Genomic DNA, 20523 nt, shown 5'->3' with positions numbered 1-20523 from the left:
TTTACATTCAATTATTTTGATTATTCTCTAAGAATTGTGGTTATTTATACCGCCATGTGCAAAGCAATATAGTTTGATTTGTTTCATGTCTTAGAACTGTACTGAATATTTTTAGAAAGAGAAAATGAATAACTTCCAGAGTGATTGATGTCGAATGTCACTTTGCTCAGGATCTTTGCTTTTGGTGAAGACAGAAAAATGACACCATTCAGACCGAGTAACAACATTCATACATACAAATGTGCCTTGCAAGAAGTTAGGAGATGGTTCACGGGGTCGTTCACACAGAACACGTTCTTGCAATCTGTCTATGCTATTTTTTTTAATTGTTGGTCCATTTAAACATGCGCTAAGTAAGTTGTTGTGTCACGTTTCTGTGTTCAGTTCTCTCTGTCTCTAACTGCATCTGAATTTCTGTGCATGATATTTGTCTCTATGAATGCAAATCATTCAATGGCCTGTAGTTTTGCTCTAAAACACTCAGTTAAGGAGACTCTCGAGTTCTCAGTCGTGCCTAAACATGAATACTTTTTCAGGTTCAAATGAAACCTTAGAGGCATCTTCACTTTTAGCATGCGCTTTAGATAAGTGCAAGTCACCGGCATATCCCGCTTCACCAATGTTACCTTGTGGGAAAATGTGGATATTGAATTTCGATGTCATTTCCAGTTGGCCGTTTTCATTGTTTAATAATTCAATCAGAGCATGTAGACAGCTTTGTCCCTTTCTTCAGATTTCACATTACTTTTCCTCCATTCACTTGAGCATAATTTCATTTCTGAATCATTAATTTCCATTCAATTCAGTTACACTGCACTCACTTCCAATCACACTGGAGTGTTTTGGAGGGTCCTGCAGCGCACTGAGTAACACAGCGAGGCCTGGCGTTCTCATCTCCTCCTGCGCTTGATGATTTACCCTCTGGCCTCATTCAGATTAGCACACACTGAATGCAGTCTGACAGCGCACAATGCTGTTATTTCTAGACTGAATGTATCATCCTATTACATTAGCCTGTGTGTGTGTGTGTGTGTGTGTGTGTGTGTGTGTGTGTCGCTCACACCAAAGGCTCAATACAAATTTAGTGTCATTTTGTCAACGGCAGTTACATGGCTACCAAACCTTTGATCATTTACGTACATGCTAAAACTCACTATATGTATTTGTTTGTGTGAGCAGGGCCTGAAACCTTTGCCACACCTGCCAATGGCTAGTGATGTAAGAAAATATACCAGCCATAAATATTTTTTTTACAGTTTTTTTACCAATTTCGATATCACAGCTAAAGCTACCTAACTAATATAAATTATTAAGGACAGTAAACAGTCAGTTATGAAATCTAAATCTAATTACAAGCAAAAGCACAAATAAATACTATATCACAATATCACAAATGAAATAAACATTGCTTTTCAGGTTTTTCAGGTATAGGTCTGACAGTAGTTTAAAGGTACAGAAATTTAATAAAGTAAGCAAATGTAAAATAACACTGCATAGTCTTCATTGTATAGATTAAACATCCTTAACCCTTTGAGCGGTACGGTCCCACATATGGGATTTTTATTTCAGTGCCCCTGGGCATACGGTACCACATATGGGATTTCGAACGTTCAGCGACGTCACATAACTGCCAGATTCAAACTGTGCTTTCGCGCTCTGGCTGCGAGACGGACACGCGCAGCTCTTGTCATATATCACAGCTATGCAGTGTTTTCAGGCAAATAATGTGTATTTTAAGGTTTCAGACATTTAAATACGCATAAGCACCATTAAAACAATACATTAAGCATTTATAATTTACACATTGATGTCCGACATCAGTGGAAGCAGCAATAACAAATATAATTTGGCGACATTTATTCATATCAGACACACATAATGGGCCTAAGTAACTCTATTATTCTTCCAGTTCACCAGCCACTTACTTGCATATATTTCGGAAGAAAATTATGAATTAACCTGCTGTAAATCCGACTGACAGGACTCTTGTGAACTGCAGCGCAAACTAAGATGGCGGCGCCCATCTCGCGTTATAGATCAAGATAAAGATCAGTTATAAAGGTTTTAAAACGACAAAGCACACTCACTTACACATATTTGAGAATCGGAATATCAGATAGTTGATGACATGGTAAGCAATTTTGCAAATATTTTAAATAAAAAAGGAAAAACTAAATAATAGCGATCCATCTGTCATACAGTGTTATTGTTGCTGCGCTCAGCGCTCGTGACACGCAAGACATGCCTTGGAAACATTAAAGGCAAACGTTCTAAAATAACGGTCGCCTTAAAAAAACTCACTCTGGGGGGACAGTTAGAATATTTTAAACTCACTATCGAAAGGGTTAATAATTAATCTTTATTAAAGTTACAAAGGTTATTCAGTCAAGAGCAGTGAGTGTTTTTTTCTTTGTCCTTTGTTGTTTGATAAACATTAAAAACAGACGCTGTCACTTTAAGAGCGAATGCATGGATCTAATGTACTGATACTGTACACATGTGTTTACTTTCTCAACTGTTTATGTTCACTTAAGACATAACTATGTTTACTAGGATACTTGCTATTTTTTGACATCATTTTGTGTGAATTTGTCGCTCAAGTGCAAGAAGATGTGAAAGAGAGCTCATAGTATCCGCGAACGAAATGAGCTCCCTTTTGCCTCTTTATGTGCTTTTGTCGAGGCTTAAACTTTCACGACGATGCAGTGCTGATCCGTCAACCATCCCGACCGTCGTTCACATTTGTTCAAGTTCATGCGTTGTTAGACTTCATAAAAATGTTAATGCCACCTGGCGAGTGACACTGTTTCATATACTTACTTCATATGTGTTTATATTATTGTAATCTACTGGCAGCCATAATTAGAATACATTAAGAATACTCTTATAGTGCTTTATATGGTCAGGCGTTATAGAGTGTTTTCTTTTTTTCCTTTTTTTGTTCTGTTCGCTTTTTTGTTCTGTTCGCTCTGAGATTCACTGGAATCTCAGAGGACCTTCTGAAATGTCTCTTGGGAGATGAAATGTCTGTTCCTCTTCAAACCAAATCCTAATACTAATAGTCTTGAGGAAAGCAAACTAATAATAAATAAGGTTCCTTTAGCAGTCCTAATGACTGACCTTTGAGTTATCGACGTCTGGTGTCAATACCATCTCAACTGCAAACCACTGCTGGAATAACAGCGGCTGGAAAAGGTCAACTGTGTTCGTGTGCACACTAAATTTCCTTTGTCATCTTTTGTCGTCCTTTTATTCTTGTTCTGTGTCTAATTATCGCTATTGTTTTTGTTTTTAAAACTTTACATTATAGTGTTACATTTAGCATTAACAGATACAATGTGTACCGTTAGAAAAGGGCTAATTACAACTACGATCTCATTAATCTCTATATCTTTTCTCCTTGATATCAATGAAATTAAATGGAGAGCAAATGCAGATTCATTTCTTTGTTTAGCTAAGAAATTAAAGTCTTCTGCTTATCAATTTTCTCTTGAGAGAAACACTCCATTAATGTCAAATGCATTTCCATCTTGACAATGACTCAAACTTTGCTCAAATTTGGCTGCAATAAAAAAAACCCCACAGAGATTTCAATGTAAGGTTACACTAACTAGTTTCTTATTAGCATGCATATTACTAGAATATTGGCTGTTTATTATACTAATAGTACTAACTTTTAATAAGCAGTAAAGTATAATAGTACTTATACTAATAGTACTAACTATTAATAAGCAGTAAATTGGGAGTTTATTGAGGGGAAAAGTCGTAGTTAATATTTTTATGTGTGTTCCCTATACTAAAGTGTTACCGTACTCTCTGCCATTTTTGTCAAAATTGAGTTATTCACATATTCTTATTCTGTGACAACTTATTTACATTATTTGATGGCATTTTTTCAAGTTGTGTACATTTAGTACTTTTTTTTAGAAAACAATCCCCTCATACACAGATATGCTGCTGTGAGCGTGTAAGACATGCTGCTGCTGAACAAATAACATATATGAAATTAGCCATAGCAGATCTATACAGGTGGAGCTGGGGAAGGTGAAGGGTTTCAGATGAACTTTGGAAGTGCGCTGCAAACTGCTACAGCAAACACTGACCAATGTTAAATATTGAGCAGCAAGCTCATTGGCTGCAGATTTTTTTTAGCTCTTTTAGTTTATTTCAAAGCTTTTTTTAGCTTCTTTTCATCTGAGTGATCTTAAGGCCCCTTTGCAATTTTGAGAACCACTACACCAGCAGCCTTTTGGTATTGTGTGCTGTGGTTTAGTCTGTCTTATGTGTGGTTGTAGTGATCCGTAATGGCCACCCTCCACTTGCTGACGCTCTGTCAGAGTAAAGCGCTCTTGTGTGCCACACGCTGACCTTTAGGTAATGAGTCATTGTGCTGTGTGTACTCTGTAATCTGGTGCTTCCAGCATCCCCACTACTGTCTGTGTGCTGTACGATCTGCACTTAGCTTCTGCTGGCCACCGCTCCATCTGTTTATCTGGAAAGAGTGAGTCAAACATTAAACCACTCAGGGCCAGATTTTTATCTGAACGATGGATATTCACAAATATCAATGACTGTATGTTTTAAAAAGCACTTTTGAATGTTGAGCAGTGGTTAAAGTACAGCAGAATAGAGTACAATCGAATTGATATAATATATACCAGTCAAAAGTTTGGACACATTACTATATTTGATGTTTTTGAAATATAATTTATTTCTGTGAATTTTCAGCATCATTACTCTAGTCTTCAGTGTCACATGATCCTTCAGAAATCATTCTAATATGTTGATTTGATACTCAGTTATTATCAATGTTGGAAACAGTTGTGCTGCTTAATATTTTTTGGGAACCTGGGATGAATAAAATGAACAAGGATTAATAAAAATTTAAAAATAAAAACATTTATTAAAAATAGAAATCTTTTCTAATAATGTCTTTTCTATCTTTTTTTTTTATCAATTTAAACATTCTTGCTGAATAAGAGTATTAATTTCTTTAAAAAAAATACAAAATAAGCATTACTGACCCTAAACTTTTGAATGGTAGTGCATGTTGTTACAAAAGATTTCTATTTTAATATTATATATAATGTATATATATATATATATATATATATATATATATATATATATATATATATATATATATATATATATATATATGTATATATAATGTGTATATATAATGTGTATATATATATATATATATATATATATATATATATATATATATATATATATATATATATATATATATATATATATATATATATATATATAATGTATATATATATATATATAATGTGTGTGTGTGTGTGGACAGAACTGAATAAAATTGAACTGATATGAAACTATTTTTGTCACCTTTTTAACATGAATTTAATTGGAATGATTTTAATGGAGCTGATTTTATAATTCATTTGAACTGAACTAAATGGAATTTGTTTGGGTGGCACATTTGGCTGTTTTTTCTTATTATAAGAATGTTAGAATAGAACTGATTTTAAACTTGATTTAGAATTAATTATACATAATCAAATGGAATTGAACTAAAACTTAACTATGATAAGCTAAATTAAGTTTAATTATTTTTATTTCAAGTGGCACATTGGCTGTTTTGATTTAATGGAATAGAACTTACTTGAAACAGAACTGATTTTAAGTTCAGTTGACCTGAACTGACTTTCATGGTATTTGTTTGGGTGGCACGTTTGGTTGTTTTTCTAGATTATAAGATTTCTTGCTTGCTTCAAGTGCTCACTTGCAAGACATCTACCCTGCATTATTTTCAAGAGGGAATCACTCTACATGGACACATACAAACACAAAAATAACCACACATACACAAAACAAGAGTCGGCTAACTTTTAATTGCTTTTTGGAGGCTTTTACAATGCACAAACAATACAGGACTGACAGCAGTGTGTGGGACATCAGATATGATGATGCACAGCAGGTGCATACAAACAGCGGGAATCTGATGAGAAATTAGACGCTTCAGTCCTCTGAGAGACTACATCTAAAAGGGTGACTGAGTTCATTAAATCACATGGCAGGATGACATTTGTGTGTGTGTGTGTGTATGTGTGAGAAAGTGAGTGTTTATGTGAAAATTCATTCATGCATGTGCGAGAAAGAGTGTGTGTTTGTGTCCAGATGCATTCATGCATTAGTGTGTGGCCAAATGCATCCATGCATGTGTGTGAGAAAGACTTTGAGTGTGTGTACGCGCAAGAGTGTGTATATAAGCATAGTTTTGTGTGTTTTTTGATGCAGTATCATTCTTCTTGGAAACAAAATGGTGGACCTGGTGTAGATTTATACGTAGGTACTATAACATTTACTGGGACAAAGACAGTGGATAGATGCTGAAACATAAAATTGATTGTATTTTGATGTATTTTATAGTCATTGTTTGATTCACAAACACAGCATATTGATAAAATGAGTAACACTTTACAGTAAGGTCTCATTTGTTAGCATTAGTTAATGTATTAACATGAACAACAATGAGCAATACATTTGTTACATTTGTATTTGTTAATCTTTGCTAATGTCAATTAATAAAAATATTCATTGTTTGTTCATGTTAGTTCACATTGCATTAACTAATATTAACAAATACAACTTTTGATTTTAATAAATTATTAGTAAATGCTAAAATTAACATTAACTAAGATTAATGAATGCTGTAGAATTATTGTTCATTCTTAGGTCATTTTAACTAATGAAACCTTTTTGTATAACTGATTAATTCCAGGAATTCAGAATTAGATTAAATGAGGGTTCGTGAAAAGTTCCTGTAAAGTTGCTGATATGTAAATAAAAAACAAGCTCTACTGTATGTTTGGTCTACAGTAAGTATCAATTTTGTCTTAGATATTTCCCTTAAAAGGAGAGAAATCTGGCATAAATAGTCTCATTTTGGTTTTGGTGAAAAGCATTTTTGTTTATACAATGAAAAAAAAAAAAAAAAAAAAAAAGAGTTTTTGCTTCTTGTTTAAATTACTTAATTAAAATGAGCTTAAAGCAACACAATTCCTACAGATTTTGTCCTAACTTAATTTCATTGTGTTCAATCCACTTAAATATATCTAGTATTGAAGTTTACTTAATCCGTTTGTATTGTGATTAAGCATGAATTGCAAATGGCTGGATGAAGAGAGAAAATTAGATGTTATTTTATGTGTTTTGGGATGAACACTGAATGAAGAGAGAACATTAGATGTTATTTTATGTGTTTTGCAGTAAGATGAAAACGAGGGATGTTTGATATTGTTTAATAGTGTTCCATGATCGCTTATATTGGAATTATTAGAATGTTTTAAATTTCACTGAGTTACCATTGTGGAGAAGAGTGGAGCATTTGCTTAGGCTGTGGACTGGCACTTCACTTTCAGTTGCTGCTTTGTGGTAAAAGTTAGCATTTAACATACTAGGGTGTGTGCTATTGTTAGCCAGGCTGTTGACTAGTACATTATAATGATTTAGTCACATATGAAGTTGAATAGAATAAAAGAAGATATTGGATGAATGAATGATTTTGTCAGGGAACCTCACAAAATTCACTTTGAGACTACTTATTTAAAAATAATAATTTCATCATGTTGAAGTTACATGTACAAATTATATTTGTGTAAATTAATTGATTCATGTGGGACCGACGTACACTATTAAATCATGTAAATTCAACACTTTTTTTCAATGTATTGAAACCTCTAACTTTGGATTCTTAACAGCTTGAAAAATCATTCTGAAACTCTAGACGAGACACATATGAGATTTCTAGGGACTTTATTTGCTCTTCATCTCATTGCTGTCTATGAGAATTAACTGATATTAAAGAGATCTAATCTGTGATTTTCTTTGCTGTTGTTCAGTATGACGAAGTGAGATGCCAATTCAGTCCCTGTGCTTCTCTAATATGTTCTTCTCTTCGGGGACAAACTGTGACTGTCATTACTTTAATCAGCCCTGGAACAATCAATGATTCTGCTTGGCTCTGATTGGCCAGCGTAACTCCTCGCCATTGGTGACAGGACATGCCCTTCATTATTTGTTAATATGAAGCCGATGGCAGGAATGGGAAAGGTTTCATATATGTTAGCAGTGTCAATCCTCCTTGTTTGTAGACTGGCCATGATTGAGATGGTTTCATAGTGTGGTGTCAATGTTACTGAAGGCCTTAATCTCCCCTCTTCACCACAGCATATGTACACTTAAAGGACAATCATATAATCAGTAATCATGTAATTGTTTTTAATTCTGTGTGTATGGTGTAAATCTGTGTTGAAACTAATTGTATTGCTGCTCATTTTGGCCAGGTCACTCCTGTGAAAGAGATTAAGACTTTCCTGGTTAAATAAAGGTTAAATAAAAATAAAAATAAAATAAAACAAAATCAGGGGTACGTTTCCCGAAACCATCGTTTGTCAACTATGGTCGTAAGTCCCATTGAACCATTGGTAACGACAGAACTTGTGACCATAGTTCGCTTTGGGAAACGCACCACTGAGTAGTAAACCTTCACATGAGATGCTGTAAATAACAGCGGTCAGTCAGTTGTTCTTGTTGTTATCATGAATATTATTATCCCTAGTCTGAAGATTGACTTTTGATAGATTTGTTTTATTTAAATTTTAGAAACCTTTTTTTTTAAAGCTTTTTGAAATGAAATTAGGATTTCCTGTTTTCATTTGAGGCATATAAGAGAGGCAGAATTTAAGAGATAAATCAAATGACACTCTCAGTACTCTTTTTCTCCATTTTGAATATATACTTCCAAAATAAACAAATACAAAACGAAAGTAATGCCGGCAGACCATCGTGGACATCTGCCAGCCACACAAACATAATAAAACATAAAATAAAGTCCAGGCCTGGTCCTCTCTCGTCCTTCATGGTCGTCGCTCTTCCTTTTATGGAAGCGCACCGGCCTTGAGTCTCCTGAGAGACTCAAGGCCGGTGCGCCTCCCAGTTGTAGCTCGTTAACTCTCGCGCCAATGGCCTCGTGCCGTTCCCTCACGGCTCTCGCCCGCCCTGGTCGCCACAAGATATATATATATAATATTCATAATGGAGGAGCATATTGGGACTGTGCTTGAAGTCGATTGTCTTATTTGTGATAACACAATGAAACATGCCAAATTATGCGGACATCTTTGGTCAGGCCTGATGGCCATTGTCAAACAATGGACCAACAAAACGTCGCTGCCCGATGAAACTCACGTATGTCCAAAACGGTTACTTTTCAGGAAGTGAAAAAAACACCGTATTTCAAAAGCAGTTGAATGTAGCGTTGTCATACTTGGTACGGCATCTTTACATGTAACCATATTCTTGCCAGTGTAATGATATAATCCACATTTGATCAAAATTGAGTTTAAATGGACATACGTGCATATTTTACAGTAATGGTGGTCGATACGCGTTCTTCCGATCATTAATTAGAATGGCCAAGTCGCGTTTCATATTGACAGATGAATACGCTCAGTTTATTAAATAGATAGCCTACGTCTTAGTTTATTAAATACGCTTAGTTTATTTAATATTAAACATTCTTGCGGTGATAGCAGTATGAGTGAGGCATGTTCTAGTGACAATCATGACAGTAGCATTACAGGCTATAATTTGATCAGTTTGACTAAGAAAAAAAAAAAGTTTGAATCTTATCAATGAGACCGAGTTTATTTACATACTAGCAAGCAAACTAATCTGTGAAGAACTAGATTAGAACTAAACTGTGGAGAGCTTCAGTGTCGTACTTTCGTCAGCCAGGTTCACAAATATAAAAATAAAAAATAAAAATATTTGGTGACAATTACTTCGTCTAGACCATTTACCGATAAATAATAGTTGTGAATATATAATAAACTTGAGAACAGTTGTCAAAAACAAACGTTTGCTGATACTTTACCTTTACCTTTACTTCACGAGACCGGCGAGATGCTTCCACAGGGCGTGAGATACGCGGCGTGATTGACAGCTTTGACACCAAATTGATATACGTGAAAATCAGATGACATGATTTCACAACTTTTCATTGGCCATTTAGATATGTGAAGCATACTGTATACGGAAATGAACCTGGACATTCAATCCGTTGAAAAATCTCAAAATCGGCAAAATGGACATACGTGGTTTTCATCGGACAGCGACGAAAATATTAATAACTCATTATGTTGTAGTCAATGTATGCTTTTTCCTGTGAGTATACCTCTAGAGTTATTTTAGTATTATTTATATATATAAAAAATATAGTATTTATTATACATTTCTGTTTAGCTTTATTTTATTTTTATTTAAGTCTTTATTTTAGTCATTTTAGTACTTAAACTTATTTCCAAGGCTACAATTATAATTTTCATTTAAGATTTTTTTTGTTTTTCATCTAATATTTATATTTTATTTCTGATTTATATCAATTAATAAAATTGAATTTAGAATAGTTTTATTTAAGAATAACAACACTATTTTATTGTTATAAATACTGTATTTTGGTGTCTTGGCGACTATAGTTACCATGGTCATTTTTTCAAAGGGCTTTCTATCACTTTTCAGACACACATACACACACACACACACACACACACACACACACACACACACACACACACACACACACACACACACACACACACACACACACACACACACACACACACCTGTGACTGCATAACTGGGTTTGTGTTCTGCTGAACGAATGGCTCTGTTGCTGCAGTGATGAAATAATGAGATTATCATATCAGAAAAAGCATGATGTCGTCTATCCAGAGCTGATGAAAAAACGATTATCGGGATCATCAAAATGATGCCTGCTTCGAGGAATATAAAACAGAGTCAGTGGTACTGAGTAATGAATTTACATATCTGTTTACTGCAAAACTTATCAGTGATACCTCTAAAAATATATGCACAGCGTTGGTTGCTTTCCACCTAACATAGTTAGCTAGTTTTGTTAGTATAGTAGTAAACTACATCAGGGTTAGGCCTTACCAATCCATCTTCACAACCACATGATTTGTTAACCGGTGCATTCACTCAGTGTGAATAACAGCATTGACTCAGCTGTTGTTGTTGTGATGTGATTGTGAACATTATTGCATCGATTAATCAAATCTGCCAATAATGATTTAAAGTAATTACTGCATATAAAAATGTCAAAGCTCAATATTAATTTGCACTTGCGTAATGTGAAATAGGAGGCGACTGAGACAGATGCTCAGGATGAAATGTGTGACGCACAGTTACAAAGGTGATTTTATTGCCCTACGCACCTCGATGGAGTTTGTAAAACTTTAAAACTTGCGTGCCGTAGTGTTATATCACTGCTTAAATGTTCGCTTTTAAAATACCACTGACTCCTGGATGCTTCAATGTGGTTTATTTTGAATCTGAATTCACAGTTTCCAATGCGTTCCTCCTATTAGCTCAGTGTATGTCGTAGCGAGAAAGACCACACGCAGTATGACTAAGCTCATCAACAGCCAGGACTGGAACGAAAACCCAACCGTGTAAAAGATCAACCCACTGCCACAGATAGCGATAAAAATGCTTTTAAATTCTCATGGTATCAAAGCTCTGCAAGGCTCTGCATTGACAGTAAATAAACCACCTACGTGCATCAGCTCTAATCTCCTCACATCCCACTCAAGAGCTCTCGCTAAAGCAAGCGTTCATCCTCAGAAAGAGGAGGTGGAACGCCACCGATGTGAACAGGGAATCACGCGTATTGAATACTATGTGTTTGTCGCTTGCTGAATCAATATTAGCACGTACAGTTCAAAATCTGAGTTGATGATGTTCTGACATCAGGGCTTGTGTAGTCCTGCGTAACCAAACCTTTGACTTGGCAAAAGGTCTGGTCCACACTGTAGCTTATTTTGGACAAAAACCACCCACTTGGACTGACATGTAAAGAGATCAATCCGTTTGGTTTTGTTTTCTAGTCATACAAAAGACTAGTCAACTAGCCGGCGGGTCAGCATTTACCTTATGTAAATGACTCACGGCATGAAGCTTCAGCCGTCTTTGCCGTTTTTGGCTGCGTTGACAGTGAGCGTGTGGGAGGAGGGAGAGATGATGCAGGTGAGAAGCGAAAGCTTCTGGCGTGTGTTGTCATGAATGCTGTAAAAACAGTGATGTCTCGCTCGCTTAAAGTTTTTTGAAAGAAGTCTCTCACGGTTTTCACAAAAATATGAAGCAATACAGCTGTTTTCAATATTGATAATAATCAGAAACGTTTCTTTTGCAGCAAATCAGCATATTAGAATGATTTCTGAAGGATGATGCTGAAATTTCGGCTTTGATCACAGGAATAAATTACATTCTAAAATAGATTCAAATAGAAAACTTATTTTATATTAATTATAGTAACATTTCACAATATTATTATTTTTTTACTGTATTTTTGATCAGATAAATGCAGCCTTGGTCAAAAGGAGATTATACTTTCAAAAGCATTTAAAAAATATGAATTATTCCAAACTTTTGAGCAGCAGTGGTTTGCACGCTTTTTGTCTTTTCCACTCTAAAGTAACTCAGATGTGTGCAGTTCTAGCATTCTTCAATTTACTTTTATGTAATTCCAAATCTATTTCCAGATATTATATAAAACTAATGTCAGATAGCTACCCTGGAACAGTTTGTGGAAAGGTGAATTTCTCCTGTTTTCACCATTAATACAAAAAGTCATGTGACCCACTAGTCAACACAGACGTAGGTTTGCATTCTGGTTCATTTTTTTATGCCCTTCCCTCGCTAACTTCCCTCAGTCTTGTTGACTCAGATGTACGTCATTGCTTACGTTGCATGAGTGCCCACTACTGGCTGGAATTGGAACGTCCTAAGTCCTTGGTCACTTGAAATCTGCTATGGATTTGATTTATTATTTATTTTTTTTGCTTTTAATATTTAAAAAAATAATTCATATATCATAGAGTTGATAGTGGTGGGGTAAATTAAACACGATATGTGGTGACGTCACAATTTTGTTGCATTGTGGTATATGGAGTTGCATGAAGTGTACATATGGAGTAGAAAAATCAAGGGAGCGAGGGTCTGTCCATATAAACTTCCCTCATCCACTTCACGAAGTGGAATGCACTTCAGAATGGCGGCAGGGATTCCCCCGAGGGCAAGTGCTTAGGGAAGTTTGTGAGTGTGTGTCTAAAAGTGGAATGGAACACAGCTCTAGTCTTTGTGTAGCCAGGCCTTCAGACTGACGGCCAAAGGTCTGGACTCCATAGCAGCTTTCATTGGTCAAGGACCGCCCAGAGGCAGTCTGACTAATATGTAAAGCAACCAATGACAGTTTGTTTTGTTCCTCACCATGTTTAGGGGTTTGAAAATGTAATGTTGATGTCCCTGTAAAACACTTGGACGTATTTTAAAGAGTCTATGCCATGAACTTTACATACTAAACATACTTAGTAGGCACCAAGGCCAAAATCAAGTTGCCACTGTCGGTCCGCTATCTCCGCAGCGCTGATCTAAAAACCGCCCTTAAACACACCTCCCTTGATCAAACATCACACAACCCAACCCATTTCAGCGTGTAGACCATCACCTGACCACGATTAGCTCCGCCTTTCACCTCGACCGCGCCTCAAGCCCTTTCTTCTTCCATAAGGGGGTTTGGTGTCATGGCATCTTTGTTTCCAGGCAGACCATTAAAGAATCTGTCACACACATCTCCCGGAAATCCTGTAGAATTCAAGCAATCAGAATAACTTTGAAACTCCTGAAGTTTTTCCAATTTCATGACATTAGTTTTATATAATATCTGGAATAGATTTGGAATTACATAAAAGTAAAACATTAAAAAATATCGTATAGACCCCCAAAACACACAGACACACGTGTAAAATTATTACATGTTATATATTAAATTATAGGTTATATATTTTTTTAAAAGCAACATCAACTAGTTCTGCCACGAGGCTGCATTTATTTGATCAATAATTCAGTAAAACAATAATATTTTCTTCAGTTCAATAACTGTTTTCTTATTTTAAAATGTAATTTATTCCTGTGATCAAAACATCATTACTCCAGTCTTCAGTGTCACATGATCCTTCAGAAATCATTCTAATTTGCTGATTTGCTGCTCAAGAAACATTTCTGATTATTATCAGAATAATCAGAAATGATATATTATACATATTTTATGTTGAAACCAGATGTGCTGCTTAACATTTTTGTGAAAACTATGAGTTTTTTTTTTTTCTGGATTCATTTATTTGAAATAGAAATCTTTTGTATTGTCACTTTTCATAAATTCAATGTATCCGAGCAGAAAAAAACGTCAAAATTTTAATTTGACTGAGTTTTCAAAAAGTATAATTATTGTCGACAGCTTCACAACATATTCCATCATTTATGTGCAGCTGTATTGAATTTATTTTTGTCTTCAGATATCAATTGTATATGCTGCCAATTCTATCCAAGTGCACTTTCACCTTTCGACCTATTGACCCCAGCTACATTTTTCTTCAATATTCCACCACAGCTGTGAGTGATGAAAACATGAAATTTACACACCATATTTCCAATAAGTGCCTGTGTGTGCGCACACGAGGTCAAAAGGGCAACTCCAACACAGTAAGTACCCAGTGAAAAAGAAAAGAAAACTCTCCCTGGTGCTGCTTGCAAATCGAATCGATCAGGCTCGACTTCTATAAATAGAATCCATAACTGCACACTCGAGTGGGCAGGCGGCCTTCAGGGGAACCGGGAGATCAATCCTTACAAGTCCAAAAGATCAGTAAAAGCCAGTTAAGTTTGCACAAGTGCTCTGCAGGAGTTGAGCCGCGTGGCCGTTCTGTGTTGTCGTAATGAATGCATGTGTTTGTGGGTGTTGAGCACTGCAGTGTGGGCCGTCCAGTGGGCGTCCAGAAGGTTTTGAAGAGGCTATATGTCAATGGGATGCATTCTCATTAAATCTGCTGCTATTTCTGTAGTGGTACAAATTAAGAACAATTGTCTTTTTTAGAAAAATAGTGACATTAGGTGCTTTATATATTTTGTATTTTATATATTTTGAAAACAAAACTTTTCCTTCCATCCTTCCATACATCCATCCATCCACCCTTCCACCCATCCATCCATCCATCCATCCATTGATCCATCCACCCTTCAACCCATCCATCCATTCATCCATTGATCCATCCACCCTTCCATCCATCATCCACTCTTTCACCCATCCATCTATCCACCCTTCCACCCATCCATTTATCCATCCATCCATCCACTCTTTCACCCATCCATCCATCCACCCACTCTTTCACCCATCCATCCATCCATCCATCCACCCTTCCACCCATCCATTTATCCATCCATTATCCACCCATCCATCCATCATCCACCCTTCCATCCATCCATCCATTGATCCATCCACCCATCCTTCCATCCATCCATCCATCCATCCACCCTTCCACCCATCCATCCATCCATCCATCCATCCATCCATCCACCCATCCATCCATCATCCACCCTTCCACCCTTCAACCCATCCATCCATTGATCTTTCCACCCTTCCATCCATCCATCCATCCATCCATCCATCCACCCTTCCATCCTTCCATCATCCATCCATCCATCCATCCATCCATTTATCCATCCACCCTTTTTGGTACTTAAAAAATAAACAATCACAACAATTAGTTTTTCTCCAAATCAGTTGAGTGAATGATTCATTGACTCATTCGTGAAGGCTTGTTTAGTTCCTTAAAGCTGCTGTCCACGATTTTTGGCCCTCTAGCGGTTCATAAACAGAACTGCATGCGTCTTGCGGAGAAGCATTCTAGCCGGAGCTACTTTTCTCTGTGTATATCCATGGCGAGTCACGCAGTTACTGTGATACTCTGCGGCGAGTCCTACCAGTCCGGTCTGAAATAGTCCGAATAGAAAAATAGTGACATTAGGTGCTTTATATATTTTGTATTTTATATATTTTGAAAACAAAACTTTTCCTTCCATCCATCCATCCATCCACCCTTCCACCCATCCATCCATTCATCCATTGATCCATCCACCCTTCCATCCATCCATCCACCCTTCCATCCATCCATCCACTCTTTCACCCATCCATCTATCCACCCTTCCACCCATCCATTTATCCATCCATCCATCCATCCATCCATCCACTCTTTCACCCATCCATCCATCCACCCACTCTTTCACCCATCCATCCATCCATCCATCCATCCATCCACCCTTCCACCCATCCATTTATCCATCCATTATCCACCCATCCATCCATCCATCCATCATCCACCCTTCCATCCATCCATCCATTGATCCATCCATCCACCCTTCCTTCCATCCATCCATCCATCCACCCTTCCACCCATCCATCCATCATCCACCCTTCCATCCATCCATCCATTGATCCATCCATCCACCCTTCCTTCCATCCATCCATCCATCCACCCTTCCACCCATCCATCCATCATCCACCCTTCCACCCTTCAACCCATCCATCCATCCATTGATCTTTCCACCCTTCCATCCATCCATCCATCCACCCTTCCATCCTTCCATCATCCATCCATCCATCCATTTATCCATTTATCCATCCACCCTTTTTGGTACTTAAAAAATAAACAATCACAACAATTTGTTTTTCTCCAAATCATTTGAGTGAATGATTCATTGACTCATTCTTGAAGGCTTGTTTAGTTCCTTAAAGCTGCTGTCCACTATTTTTGGCCCTCTAGCGGTTAATAAACAGAACTGCATGCGTCTTGCAGAGGAGCATTCTAGCCAGAGCTACTTTTCTCTGTGTATGTCTATGGCGAGTCACGCAGTTACTGTGATACTCTGCGGTGAGTCCTTCCAGTCCGGTCTGAAATAGTCCGAATAGAAAAATAGTGACATTAGGTGCTTTATATATTTTGTATTTTATATATTTTGAAAACAAAACTTTTCCTTCCATCAATCCATCCATCCACCCTTCCACCCTTCCATCCATCCACCCTTCCATCCATCCATCCATCCATCATCCACCCTTCAACCCATCCATCCATTCATCCATTGATCCATCCACCCTTCCATCCATCCATCCACCCTTCCACCCATCCATTTATCCATCCATGATCCACCCTTCCATCCACCCATCCATCCATCCATCCATCCATTGATCCATCCATCCATCCATCCATCCAGCCACCTTTCCACCCATCCATCCATCCTTCCACCTATCCATCCATCCATTGATCCATCCATCCACCCTTCCTTCCTTCCATCCATCCACCCTTCCACCCATCCATCCATCCATCATCCACCCTTCAACCCATCTATCCATCCATCCATCCATCCATCCATTGATCCTTCCACCCTTCCATCCATCCATCCACCCTTTCACCCATCCATTTATCCATCCATCCATTTATCCATCCGTCCATTTATCCATCCATCCACCCAAACACCCACCCACCCTTTTTGGTACTTAAAAAATAAACAATCACAACAATTTGTTTTTCTCCAAATCATTTGAGTGAATGATTCATTGACTCATTCGTGAAGGCTTGTTTAGTTCCTTAAAGCCGCTGTCCACGATTTTTGGCCCTCTAGCGGTTCATAAACAGAACTGCATGCGTCTTGCGGAGGAGCGTTCTAGCCGGAGCTACTTTTCTCCGTGTATGTCTATGGCGAGTCACACAGTTACTGTGATACTCTGCGGCGAGTCCTACCAGTCCGGTCTGAAATAGTCCGAATAAAAACACTTATTATACGTTTACCATAATGATTCAGGATAAGACAAAATCATGGTTTGGAAAATGGATTCATGTTGTATATTCTCATTATATAATTTTTGTAAATTTTTAACACAAAAAAGTTGCTGACTGCAGCTTTAATGAATGCATGTTTTTGAATAATTCAGTTAAATGAATGAACCATTGGCTCACTAATAAAGACATTGTTAAATTAATCAGTTTTGAATGGTTCAGTGCATAATTCATTGACTATTTTTTTTACTATTGTTTTTTTCATAAATGCATATTGTTTTTTCATTATGCAAGCAATTGCATGCATAAATACAGTACATTAATACAATATGAATCTCTTGAGTGAATTGATCATTGACTCATTCATAAAGATAGTCACTGAAAAATCCCAAATTATTTGTTTTTTTTTTATTGTTAGATACATTGCATGAGAAATATTTAATAAATAGAAGACTATATAAAAATTTATATCCACTCAACATTAGAAGTCCTTGCAGCAGACATAGAAAAACACAAGTCCAAAAACAAGTAAATCTTGAATATAAAGTAGTATAATGTTTGTTGTTGTTATATATATATATATATATATATATATATATATATATATATATCTTGCTTTCTGCAAAGTTTGAATGGGCATTAACGAAAACCATGCTTTCCTGCCTGCAGATCAGCTGACTGCTCACCAGCTGAACAATGAACATCTAACAGCTCAAAAGAGACAGAAGCTGCTCACACTTTTTTCAGACAATCAGAAAGTGCTCTTTGCCTGTCAATATTTTTGCAATTCTCCGGTGGGTGTTTTTTTTTTTATAAAAGAGCTTTTGATTACAGGGACAGGGTGAAGTCTAGTTAGCAAAACATCTGAAATTGCTTAAACAACTTTAAGCAAGCCTGTTAAAAACCACTATGTTTGAGCTAGTATCACTTAAACATATGCTGGTGTAACTAAAGCTCTTTCAATGATATCTTCTCAGTGCTAATGAAAGAGGGAAGATGAATACTTGTCTTGGCATAGTGAGGTGGGATGTAATACATTTTTACTTTAGTCTTGTCACTTATTTTCTTGCTCATCAGCAAAGACTGTATTAGAAAGGCTCACTGGCTTCGATGTGAGTCAGCAAATTTAGTCCTTTTACTTCCAGATAAAGTCTAATTAAGCTAAAAGCTTTACTGGCTCTACTATCCTTTCTTCTTTCTTTCTTTTCTAAACCTGTAACGCCTACCTTCCTGTCTCGCCCCCCTAAGAAGTGGGCCAAGGGGGCAAGAGAGTAAACCTGGCACTAATTGGACACCCCCTGTAATCTCTGAGCCCAGAATAAGATCAAAAAGACACCTGGTTTGCGTGACCTATACTCAGTGTTTTGGCTAAGATAGTGCGTGACTCAGCTCACATTTTCTGCCTGAGTGCGTTTACAGGCAAAGCCAACATTTGGGGCACTTTCAGTTCTTGGAAACTGACTGATTGGCTTCTTGGAATTTGGTGAAGATGATAGAAGTTGGCCAGTTTCCAGAGTCAGTTAGATTAAATTGTGAAATCACACCATGTGGCAAATTTCTGCTTGCCGACATGCGATGAATGTTTTATTTTTATTTTTTCTGGGGCTTTTGAAAGCAGTTTCTTGATTCAACTTTACTACTTTGCAATTTAGCTAATGCTAATGCTTTTATCCAAATTGGCATACAGCACAGTTATCCCAGGGGAAATCCATCTAGAACAACTTGGGGAAAGTACCTTGCCCAAAATTGAAAGTTCTTTAATGGTTTTTGTAGCACCTTAGGTTCAGCAAACCACTGTATGCTGCTAGTTGCTACTATTGCTAAACCACTGTTGCTGTAGTAAATGATTCTTTGGAGAGGAAAATGTTATGATCAGTGCATTTGGTCTCTGTCTGAGATGATCAACACACCAGTAAGTAAATGGTTTTCTAGAACTATAATATTCAAAAAGCTCTTCAGCGGCATCTGCTTGTGAAAAGTTACTGGAAAAAAATCAGTATTTCTCTATAATTTATCCTCTGAACATTACGTCGTAGGGCCAGAATTACTAAAAGCTTGCGCCAGAGCAAACCGTCTTTTGGCGTTAAAAAACAGCTGTCAGGATTTACTAGAGAATCGCAGTGAAAAATTAGTGCTGAAAAAGCATGTACAAGGTTATTTTTGCGGCTGACCTTATTGTAGGAGTTTCCTTTTCAGATGCAAAATTTAAGGGAAGAGAGTATTTAAATAAAGTGTGCAAGGTTATTTACTAAGGTTTGCGCTAGTCAATTTACTGGTATTTGCGGCATTATTTATCACTCAAAAAAAAACATTTCTTAAACCAGACGCTAATTTGCGCTACTCTTGCTAGATTGCGTTGGTCATTATAGAAATGATCCAGGTGTTGTGATGAATAGTGCTACCTATCAGATTGTGCTACCAACACTATATTTGCATTGTTTTAACGGTAGGATTAGGGTAGATAGGGTAAGAATGGAAGTTAAAAAAGCCCCAAACCATATATGATGCTGTTAGCACAATCATGATGTGATTGTTTTTTGTTGATGATGTGATTGTTTTTTGATGGTATGATTTTTCGCACCTGCATCTTTAATTTGCGTGTGGTCAGAAAAGCACACACAGAACTTTCCACTCCCATCTGCGCGTTTATGCGACTGTGCTCCTAATTTGCCCTGTTTAGTAAATCTGGCCCTTAATATTTTAAGTGCTGTTACTTTGCAAGTGAATTGAATTGGATTTTAGATTTTTAACTGGAAAACAAGTCAAAAATTGACAAATTAAAAACCCAAGCAGTGCA

General features: G+C 36.8%; 1 protein-coding gene across 1 annotated transcript in view; it reads left to right on the top strand.

The window, feature by feature from the left end:
* kcnk9 (potassium channel, subfamily K, member 9) overlaps positions 1-20523 on the top strand; it is a 51824-nt gene that overhangs the window by 30059 nt on the left and 1242 nt on the right. The window lies entirely within an intron of this gene.

Source organism: Chanodichthys erythropterus, chromosome 15 (genome assembly GCF_024489055.1).
Source record: "Chanodichthys erythropterus isolate Z2021 chromosome 15, ASM2448905v1, whole genome shotgun sequence".
NCBI classification, from domain to species: domain Eukaryota; kingdom Metazoa; phylum Chordata; class Actinopteri; order Cypriniformes; family Xenocyprididae; genus Chanodichthys; species Chanodichthys erythropterus.
This window is presented reverse-complemented; position numbering and strand designations above follow the sequence as displayed.